Here is a 12,093-nt window from a genome sequence, read left to right as displayed (position 1 = left end):
GTTGGCAAATCGGGGTAATAAGGAGTTATTGGCAGCCCATAGTTGCCAATAAGTCCTAGATTAATCATGTCAGGCGTCTATGAGACACCCTCCATGATTAATCTGTAAGTTACAGTAAAAAAACACACACGCCCGAAAAAATCCTTTATTTGAAATAAAAAACACACACAAATTCCCTCATTACCAATTTATTAACCCCGACAAACCCTCCATGTTCGGCGTACTCCACAGTCCTCCAGCGTCGCGTCCAGCTCTGCTGCATGGAGGTGACAGGAGCTGCAGAATACACCGCCGCTCCGGTCACCTCCACGCAGCTAATGAGATGAGTATAGCGATCAGCTGAGCTGTCACTGAGGTTACCTGGATCCAGCGGTGGCCGCGGGTAACCTCAGTGACAGCAGCTGATCGCGCTACTCATCTCATTTGCTGTGTGGAGGTGACCGGAGCGGCGGTGTCTTCTGCTGCTCCTGTCACCTCCATGCAGCAGAGCTGGACGCGACGCTGGAGGACTGTGGATGACGCCGGACATGGAGGGTTTGTCGGGGTTAATAAATTGGTAATGAGGGAATTTGTGTGTGTTTTTTATTTCAAATAAAGGATTTTTTCGGGTGTGTGTGTTTTTTTACTGTAACTTACAGATTAATCATGGAGGGTGTCTCATAGACGCCTGACATGATTAATCTAGGACTTATTGGCAGCTATGGGCTGCCAATAACTCCTTATTACCCCGATTTGCCAACGGCACCAGGGTAAATCGAGAAGAGCCGGGTACTGTCCCAGAACTGTCGCATATAATGTATGCGGCAATTCTGGGCGGCTGTTGGCTGATATTGTTAGGCTGGGGGGCTCCCCATAACGTGGAGCTCCCCATCCTGAGAATACCAGCCTTCAGCCGTATGGCTTTATCTGGCTGGCATTAAAATTGGGGGGAACCGCACGCCGTTTTTTTTTAATTATTTATTTATTTATTTTACTGCACAGTATAGACACGCCCACCGGCTGCTGTGATTGGGTGCAGTGTGACACCTGTCACTCAGCGTGGGGGCGTGTCTCACTGTAACCAATCATAGGCGCCGGTGGGCGGGGAAAGCAGGGAATACGAGATTGTTTAATGGGCGGCCGGCTTTTTCAAAATAGTAAAAGCCGCCGCAGCAGTGTGAATGCCGTGCAGCGCTGCGCCGAAGATCGGGGAACGGTAAGTATGAGAGAGGGGGGGGAAACTGACCGACAGACTGTGAGAGAGGGACAGACAGACAGAGAGACCGACAGAGAGACTGACCGACGGACTCAGGGAGATTGACCGACATACACAGAAATAGAAAGAATAGCCGACATCACTAGAAATAAAAACACCAAACGGACACGGACTATAGGTATATGCATACGTGTTTACTAACGTGTGTGCACATACCCATAGACTTTCATTGTGTCCACGTGTGCGTGCTCCGTGCAGATAACGGACATGCATCCGTGCCAAACGCAAAGACATACGGATCACGGACACGCACACACGGACATAATGAAATAACGGACGTGTGACCACAATCATAGATTAACATTGGTGCACGTTTGGCCGTGTCTCCGGTATATACGGAAACGGACCAAACACGCACGTGTATCACGGACGTGTGAAGGGGGCCTTAGGCTGTGTTCCCATATCCTTCATTCAATCCGTTTTTGGCTCAGTTTGAAAAAAATTAATAACGGATCCGTTAATGAATCGTCCCAACAGATGACATCCATTAACGGATCCGTTATAATGTAATTCAATGGAACCAAAAACTGCTCCGATGCTAATCACTTAAAAAAATGGTTTAACAGGTCCAGATAGAGAAAGAGATAGTTTTGACAGCTGGTTATCGGTAGCCTAACCCTAATCAGCTGTCCAAACTAGAATAAATAAAGAATAAATAAATAATTAAAAAATACCCAGCCAAGTTAAAGCCCCACAGCTGGGGGATGGTATTCTAAGACTGGGGAGGCCTATGGTTATTATGCCACCCCTAGTCTAAAAATATCAGCCTGCAGCCGCCAAGAATTGTCACATCCATTAGATGTGACAGTCCCGGTACTTTACCCAGCTCTTCCCGATTGCCCTGTTGCGGTGGCAATCAAGGGATTAAGGAGGTAATGGCTGCCCATAGCTGCCACTAAGTCCTAGATTAGTAATGGCAGGCGTCTATGAGACACACCCTCATCACTAATCTGTAAGTGAAAGTAAATAAACATAAGCACCCAAAAAATCCTATTTAAAGTAAAAAAAAGCAGCCTCATTGAAATGAACCGTGTGATCAGCGGGGACGTCACTCAAGTGAGTCCTTCACCTGTTGCTCACTTCAGTCGCGGCCTGATTTGAGGTCACAGGAGGAGGAATCCAGCTGTGATCACAAATCACCTGAGTGATGGCACCGCTGATCGCGCGGTTCACTTCAGTCGTGGCTTGATTTGCCGTCACAGGTGGAGGACTCCAGCTGTGACTGCAGTTCACCTGAGTGACGTCCCAGCTGATCACGCAGCTCACATCAGCCGTGGCCTGAACCTTACAGTGGGCAGTCATGCTCTAAATACAGCTGGCCAAGCTAGCTATCCCTCTATCGAGCTATTTTGTTATTTTTCTATATATTCTGTTCTTTCTTATTATCTATTCCACATTTTCTTTCTTTATAAGACTGGAGCAGAGCTACAGCTATATTCAGCATGTGAGGCTGGGTTCCACTATCTTTTAAATTGTGGGGACGGCTGTGATAGGACGTGAGCAACCTGAGACTCCAGCAGCCATTCACCAGGCAGCAGGAATTAACTCCTGCTAAACCCAAGATCAGAAAGCACAAAACAGTTGACGCCCGACTCAGGCTGAGCAAATAGGAAGCATCGGTTTGCCTGCCAGATTCTACAATGTGAATAGCGTCTGGAGTTGCCATGACAATAGGGTACATCAATAACGCTGCAGCCAATCATTTGACTCATGAGCGCTACTGATGTAGATGGCTTTGATGTCACAACTGCAACCTGAACAGAATTACCGGAGTAGAGGGTTAGAGGCACAGCACTGGACCTGGGCAGGACAAGATTTTATTATTTTAAACATGGTCATGATGAATTTCTAAATTAAAAAGTTGAAAGAGGAAACCCATTTAAGGGTTTATGCTGTTGCTAAGTAATATGACTTATTTGTACCAGGCTTTTCTATTTTCTTCTCCTTTTGATTCGCTTTTTTTCCCCACTTTTCTCTGTTTGTTTACTAATCAAACATAAAATGTAAAGGGGTTGTCCTATAAGTTCCTATTGTAAAAAAAACAAAAAAACAAAGTGCTATATTCAAAGTGATGATAAAAGTTTTTCAATCCAATCACAGTGAAGTAAAATTGAAATAAAATCTTTGCAACTACTACCGTGTTTCCCCGAAAGTAAGGCCCTGTCTTACATTAATTTTACCCCCAAAAGTCCCACCCTGCCTTACTTTCGGGGGAGGCCTTACATTGGAAAAAAATGACAACCACCCCATCCTCCCCCCTGCAGCCTCCCCATTGTTTCATAATCCGGCATCCACCCCATCCTCCCCCCTGCAGCCTCCCCATACAGTGGTTCTGCCCCCCACTCTGCCACCACACACACTGACACATACGGTACCGGTACAGCCCCACACGGCACCCACACACATATCGTACCGGTACCGTACACACACACACACACACACACACACACACACACACTGACACATACAGCCCCATACGGCACCCATACACATACCGTACACATACCGTACACACACACACACACACACACAGAGAGAGTTTCGGAACTTACCGTTACTTTCCTTCGATCTCCTCTGCGGTGCCGGGCTGACGTATCTGCTGCCGGGGACGCTGGACCAATCGGAGCGAGCGCCTGCAGGCGGTGACGTCGCGGCTGATTCGGCCAATCAGCTGCGAGCCGGCTGACTGGCCAATCACAGCTCGAGCTGATGGCCAGCAGGGAGCCTGTGACTTACAGGCTGATCGGCCAATCAGCTGCGAGCAGGAAGAGCGGTGACCCGGGACGCGCCGCAGGCCGGTGAGATATGCGGCCTTACATTACATTACGCCGCGACCACCACCCATCGGCGGCCTTACATTCCCGGGCCCCCCGCTACCCTGCCTTACAATCGGGGGGTGCCCTACATTGGCGGACCCCCCCGAAACCCCCACCCTGCCTTACTTTCGGGGGGGTCCTACTTTCGGGGAAACACGGTAGTTTAATAAATTTTTACCCTTGAGTGGCCTTGAGGTAACTCCTGATGAAGGGAAAAGACACAGTCCATTAACAGGATTCATTTTCTTGTAAAGTCAAATTCTAATCTTGAATGATGATATACTTCCAAGCAGTACGCTGTTAACCATAAGATACCATTTTTAAATGGCCTCTGCTTTAAAAGAGAATCTGTCAGCAGGTTTTTGCTACCTCATCTGAGACCAGCATGATGTAGGCAAAGAAATTCTGAAAACAGCGATGTATCTCTTAGATTACTGGCTGCAGCAGTTCTGACACCATCAGGATTTTTAGATTTAGTCATGTAGCAGAGTCCAGAGAGCTGCCCACACACAACTCTCTCTATAGAGATTGTACATTGGCAGTGAGGTGTCAGTCATAGAAAAGGGCTTGTCGACTGTCTCACAACTTTGTAATCCGAGCAATGATAAGGGTCCTGCTGCGAAAACAAACAAGAGATCGGACCTTGACAAGACAGTCATCCCTGAATTCTATGTTTTAACCCTTGCAGTATGCTGTCTTCAGCTTACATAGCAAAAACTTGCTGACAGATTCCCTTGAAGCCTCTGCCAACTCTGACGCTGTTGCGGAGCCCTGTGACTGATCTATTACTATAGAGCATTAATACTACATAGTCATCTAAAGAAACTGCAGCCTGTAATTGAAGAATGCTGATGAGATGCCACAGCAACTAGGGGTCTATCAAAGGCCCCCATGCCAGCCATGACTAGATGTCTATCAGACTTTGCCACCTAAACAAATAGCTAGGTCAACAGAAAAATAAAAAGTTGGCTGGGTGCTGAGCCTACAATAAAATTTTAACTAGTGAGCACAGCCTGTCCATTCTGGAACTCTAATTGGAATGAATTGGTTTCTTCTCGACAGTCAGCAACTACCAAGTTGGCGCTATGGCACATTGTAAGAGACGTGGCCGAAGTGTATTAAGTTTAAAGATGGAAAAAAGGTCATGAAGTATCTTGCCCAGAGGCATGATGACTCTTAGGTCATTTGCTGATATGAGAAACTGTTCATTCAGGCTAAATATATTTACATCCAGATGCTTACATCATCTGACACTCCATCAAACTAAATAAATGTCCAATATTGTTGTAACTTTTGATCCTTTTGGCTACATGCTTACAGAATGTAACTTGAAGAAAACCAAATATACTGCTAAGGGCAACATTCACATGGCAGCATTTTGCTCAGCATTTTACATCAATATATATAACCTCAAATTGGGAATGGAAGATACAATCTGCAAACATTTGCACTGGTGTAGCTTCACTGTAACCAGAATTTTTTTTATGTTTTTCATATACTGTGTTTTCCATTTTTATTAAAATTTCCATAAACTTTGATTTGTGTATTTGTAAATGTCATTAGTGAATCTTTTACAAATATCTGTATTACAACCTCATTGACGAAGGAATCACCAACTATGTTCTTGGTAGCCAAGACTTGATGGTCTATTGAGCCAATCTGATCTCAACACAAAAACTGTTCATGATTTTTTGTAGCTGAAACATTACTATTAGTGATGAGCGAGTACTACCATGCTCGGGTGCTCAGTACTCGCAAAGAGTAGTGTTGATTGAGCACTACCATGCTTGAGTGCTCAGTACTCGCATAGAGTAGTGATGAGCGAGCACTACCATGCTTGGGTGCTCAGTACGCATAACAAATAGTGATGAGAGATCACTTCCATGCTCGGGTGCTCAGTACTCGTAACGTACAGCGATGAGCGAGCACTACCATGCTTCGGTGCTCGGTACTCGTAACGAATAGTGATGAGCGAGCACTACCATGCTCGGGTGCTTGGTACTCGTAATGAGTAGTGATGAGCAAGCACTACCATGCTCGGGTGCATGGTACTCGTAACGAATAGTGATGAGCAAGCACTACTATGCTTGGGTGCTCGGTACTCATAACGAATAGTGATGAGTGAGCATCACCATGCTTGGTTGCTTGATACTCGTAACGAATAGTGATGAGTGAGCACTACCATGCTCGGGTGCTCGGTACTAGTAATGAGTAGTGATGAGCGAGTACTACCATGTTCAGGTGCTCGGTACTCGTAATGAGTAATGATGAGCAAGTACTACCACAATCGGGTGCTCGGTACTCGTAATGAGTAGTGATGAGCGAGTACTACCATGCTCGAGTGCTCGGTACTTGTAATGAGTATTGATGAGTGAGCACTACCATGCTCAGATGCTCGGTACTCATAACGAATAGTGATGAGCAAGCACTATCATGCTCAGGTGCTCAGTACTCATTATGAGCAGTCAGATTTTATTCTGGAAAAATGCTCAAGTTCCCTATTGACTTCCATTATCTCTGTACGAGAGTCCATCCGAGCATCCAACTGCTCATTATCAGTAACGAGCACTCGAGTATGGTAATGGTCGCTCATCACTATTCGCAATACCACTGTAGATTAAAGTGGTGTTGTCAGCTAATTTTTTTGTTTTTGTAACAGTAGTCAAAATGGTATAAAAACAAACCAAAGTAATGATGCTCACCTCACTGGTGCCTCATTCCTTTCATTCAAATGCTTTCCTGGTCACTTTCCTTGTTATTCTTGACACACAGAGACATTGTGAACAGAGAGGATTTTTAATAAGCGGTAAATTGCATAGTAGCTTGTTTTAATAAGCACTTTACAATGTTATCAATTTAATAAGATGAGACAACCCCTTTAAGCATTATTAAGCACTATTAATTATAAATAACCAATCTTAAGCCAAGTTGATACTCGGCTATACGTTACCTTTTATGCATTGTAGGCATCAACACTGCAGTTCCATTACTTAATTCACATCTAATTTCATTTTATTAATTGACACTAGAAAAGTTACCTCTGTGTGCTTATTGACTGCCAAGTGCAATAAAGCGGGGAATTCTCTGAGTTTACTGGTAATGGTTGAGTAAACATTGAACTAGAACATGACATATGAAATTGATGTTGCTCTCAATGCAGCTCAGTTATGAAAGATCAACCACCTAAGGGGTCACTTTAAGATTCATTTTTCTTTTCTTTCAAATCACAGTAGTTGTTAAAAAATTATTTTGATCTGCTAAAGACCTGGACCCCACTGATCACTCAAAACACTGTGCTGAAGCACTCAGCTTTTGTATAATCAGCACTAACTGCTCAGTATGGGCTACATATAGTTCAGGGGTCTCAAACACACGACCCCTCAGGCTACTTCTTGCGGGCCGTAGGTCAGTGGACCCAGTAACGATCGCGGCCGGTGCAGAGGCTGCAGCCGTCAGAGCTTTTTTTCAAATGAATATTTTGCTGGTACTGCGGAGTCAATCTCTCTCTTATTCTGCCACCGGCCAATAAGAACCAAGCACCTGACGTGTATGACCTTAGTTGCTTGCCTCTGATTGGCTGATGGCTGCTAAAGAGAAGTTGACTCTGCACGGCGGCGATGGCAAAATGTTCATCTGAAACCAGAAGACGCACTGACAGGTGCTGCGATTATTACCGGGTCCTTGTGCCTGTGGGCCGCATGAAGCAAAGAAAAAACAGGACACCGAGGGAACGGAGGACAGGTGAGAAGAAAGTTTTGGTGTGTGTGTGTCTCCTGCTCTGGCTGCACAGTTCAGGGTGTTTGTGTGCACACGTGCGTGTGTGTCTCCCGCTCTGGCTGCACAGGTCAGTGTGTGTTTGTGTGTGTGAGAATTTGTGTGTGTGTGTGTGTGTGTGTGTGCGTGCGTGTGTGTGTGTCTGTATGTGAAGAATAGCAAAACAGGGAACCAGGATGTGACTTTGCTACAAGAAGAGGTCCAGTAAAGGGCACATTACTACAAGAAGAGAACCTGCATGGGCACATTTGTAAAAGGGGACAAGGATGGACACATTACCACAGGGTGGGGACAAGGATGGGCTTATTGCTACAGGATGAGGACCAGGATGGGCTCAGGGCTCATTACTACAGGAGGGGGACAAGGATGGGCACATTACTACAAGATGAGGACAAGGATGAGGCACATTACTACAAGATGGGGACAAGGATGGGCACATTACTACAAGATGAGGACTAGGATGGGGCATATTACGACATAATGAGGACCAGGATGGGCACATTACTACAGGATGGGGACAAGGATGAGACCATTACTACAAGAAGGGGAGAAGGATGGGCACATTACTACAGGATGGGGACATTACTACAGGATGGGAACAAGGATTGGCACATTATTACAGGATGGGGACATTACTACAGGATGGGGACAAGGATGGCCACATTACTACAGGATGAGGACAAGGATGAGCACATTACTACAAGAAGGGGACAAGGATGGGAACATTACTGCAAAATGGGGACATAACTACAGGATGGGAACAAGGATGGGTACTTTACTACAGGATGGGGACATTACTAGAAGATAGGAACATTTCTACAGGATGGGACATTACTACACAATGGGGACAAGGATGAGCACATTACTACAGGGGAACAAGCATGGGCACATTACTACAGGATGGGGAGCAAGATGGTGCATATTGCTACAAGAAGGGGAACAGGATGGGGGACATTACTATAAGATAATGCAGCATCCCCCCCGGTAAGACAACACCGGAGTATAAGACGGACCCCATTTTTTTTCCCTTTTATATCTCTAAATTTGGGGAGCGTCTTATAATCCGGTGCATCTTATAAAACGAAAAATACGGTATGTATATACAGTGTATATATATATATATCTTTATATATAATACACATACAAAAAAACTGTACATTTGGTATAATAACCAAAAAATAAAAAGTGGCTTCTATAACCTTCCAGCCTCTTGATGATCCTTAAATCTTGGAAAGGGGAAATGCGTTGAGGCGATGCAGAGCACTCATCTAAAGGGAAGTAATTGATCCTTTTATTCTTCCTGGGTGTATTTTTCACCCATATCTTTACTGCTCCATGATCATTTTCTGATTGCTTTTAAGCACTGTATGGGATGTATTTACATTGTCTCCTTAGGGTTATGCAGTGTTTTCTTTGCAATCTTTTTTGTGATGAGCCTATCCATGTATGATTGCCATATAATATTCCATTAGGACAGGGGAGGAGAAACTGATTGATGGAACTGTTTTTTCCATTATATTAATGTTATCCTCCATTATATTAATGTAGATTATATGCCATGTATCATGTACTAGTCTTTTCCCAGTCTTTTCATTATATTGGGGCTTAGCAAGTGATCTTCCTGTCCTGTATGGCTTACTGCTGATTGGAATTTAATATTTTTTGCTTACATTCTGACTAATAAACACTTTGTGCATTACACATTCCAACATTGATATATGGCAATCTATAGTGTAACTATAATTTTAATTCACTAATTCTATAGGGTATTGTGAGGGTAAGCCGACGTGGAACGGGGGCGCCCAAAACATTTACGGTGTCACACCCTCCGTTGGCAGGTAGGAGCAAGGTCCCATAGGGCGCTATAGGGATCCCATTTATTTATCTCCTCCCCTCATTTGTCCGTGTGTGTTCATAACCACTGGGTGTTTTTTAATTTTAATGTATATCAATAAAGACATAATTTTAATAGAACTTGAGGTTTTTTCGTTCCTGTGATTTGAGATGCAAAAAAACTGACATTAACTCAATATGTTTTATTTCTCATTTAAAATCTGCATTGAGGCCCCTGCAATCATTTTTATAAGGAATGATATGAGTATGTTTGGTTTTCTTCCCATCTCCAAGATCCTATCCCAATGTAGTAGGTGTAATAACAATAATATTAGCAGATACCTCCAATTAGAAATGTAGTATAGTTCTCCTGATATAGCCATGTCCCACATGCAGAGCATTGCAGCTTAGGTATCCATGGTTACGTCCACTCATATTGTGACAGTTAGTTGCTTGTGGTCATACCCACCGATAAATAAGCTGCAATGCCATGCATATGAGGTATGCGACATAGCTAATCAAGAGAACTATACTACATTTCGGTAATAATATTATTATTATTACACTTACTATTAGGATATAATCTTAGAGATGGGAATAATCCTTTATAAATGACCGGTATGCTGTCCTGTGAAGTATGCTTTACTGCATGGGTCCCCAACTCCAGTCCTCAAGGGCCGCCAACAGTGCAGGTTTTCAGGATTTCCTTAGTATTGCACAAGTGATAATTTAATCACCTGCACAGTTGATGATTCCAACACCCATGCAATGCTAAGGAAATCCTGAAAACATGCACTGTTGGCGGCCCTCGAGGACTGGAGTTGGGGAACCCTGCTTTACTGAATATCTGTTTTTGTCACCGAATAGCAATAATGTTTTCTTATAGCTCTGTGTTGTATTATTACTCCTAGAAATTTCTGCATAAGTGAACAACTGGTTGTTAGCAGTTGTCCTTGCCTTTGCACACTCTGGTACTGTCCAGTCAGTGCTGCCAGGGTCAGATTGTGTAGGGACTCACTCCTTTTATAGGGATAATGGTGATACCCATTTACTAACTGATTTCCAGGACAAATAAGAGGAACTATATACAGAGTGACAAAATATGTTTCAGAATTATTCTATGGGAAAGACAATTATTTTGCAATGTTAGATTGTCTGTACCGCCGACATTTGTGGCTAATCTGTAAGGTAATAGCATTGTAAAGCTGTGCAGCCTGGCTGCTGGGAGGAAAATAAATGTATTCTTCCTGGCAGCCTCCAAATTTCAATCATAGAGATGCAGAGTCAGCCACGCTCAGTTAATAAGTAGCGGCTGTAACCAATCCTCAGCGCTGACTAACAGTGTATCAGTGCTGAGTCAGTGCCAGAGCGTGCTTTCAGCCACCGCTTACTGTGTACTGAACTGTGACTTAACCACATAGCGACGGCCTAACGTCTCAAGACGTCGGAAAAACAGGGTACTTATTTTGTTCCGACGTCTTGAGACGTCAGGCCGGAAAAAGCTTGCAGCGCCCCCCAGTGATGAAAAATCTCGGGGGTTTCAGCTACCGGGGGTAGCTGAGACCCCCAAGATTATGAATCGGGGTGGTTTTTTTGCACCCCGATAATGTGATTGCCAGTATACACCGTATACCGACGTACACATAAAAAAAAAAATGGCAAATAATACTGATTTCTTTCTCATCTGACATGATCAAACATGTCAGATGATAAAGAAATATAATCCTCTAGTGCGCCCAAAGCCCCCGGTACCGGAGAAATCAACCCCCACCACCCCCACCGGACATCCAAAATGGCGACGAAAACTGCCGCCGCCGCCGGCTCTGCATTCATTTCCCTCTGATCTGAAATTATCAAATATTTCAGATCGGAGGGAAATGTCCTCCCCCTCATCCCTCTACCGGTACACCGGAGCTGTCTGGTCCCCCGGAGCACCCTCCGGTTCTCCAGAGCGCTCCCCCTTCCCTCCTCCGGAGCGTGCAAGATGGCGGCGCGCAGCACACAGTAGCGCGCGGCCGCATTCATCCTCCTTTTTCTGCCACATGTGACACGTCACATGTGACAGAAAAGTTGTCCCCAAGTCCCGCCAGGTCTCCCGCCATCACCCCCCCTCAGCCTCCGGTCTTCCGTTACCTGGCTGCTGCTCCATCCCCGCGATCTCTCCGCCTCCTCTGGAAAGCTGGCGGCGCATGTACAGACAGCGGCTGTCAGCTGGATCCTTGCAAGCAGGGACGCTGACCGCGCTGCTTGCACATGCTGCTGTACTGTGGACCGGGGGAGAGTGAGTGCAGTAATCTGCAGCCACACTCCTCACATGGAGAGCCTGCTGTTCTAGAAAATGGGGGGTACGTTCTGTGAGCGTGCCCTCATATTCTGGAATGAGGTTACTGCAGGTCACTCTGCCCTAGGTTGGAC

The 12,093-nt window shown here is 45.0% G+C and overlaps 1 protein-coding gene across 1 annotated transcript in view; it reads left to right on the top strand.

Moving 5' to 3' along the window:
* Positions 1-12,093, top strand: part of LOC142291505 (mannosyl-oligosaccharide 1,2-alpha-mannosidase IA-like) — a 259,237-nt gene that overhangs the window by 227,722 nt on the left and 19,422 nt on the right. The window lies entirely within an intron of this gene.

This window comes from Anomaloglossus baeobatrachus, chromosome 2, assembly GCF_048569485.1.
Source record: "Anomaloglossus baeobatrachus isolate aAnoBae1 chromosome 2, aAnoBae1.hap1, whole genome shotgun sequence".
Lineage (NCBI taxonomy): Eukaryota > Metazoa > Chordata > Amphibia > Anura > Aromobatidae > Anomaloglossus > Anomaloglossus baeobatrachus.
Note: the sequence above shows the minus strand (reverse complement) of the source record. Positions and strands in the feature narration are given on the sequence as shown.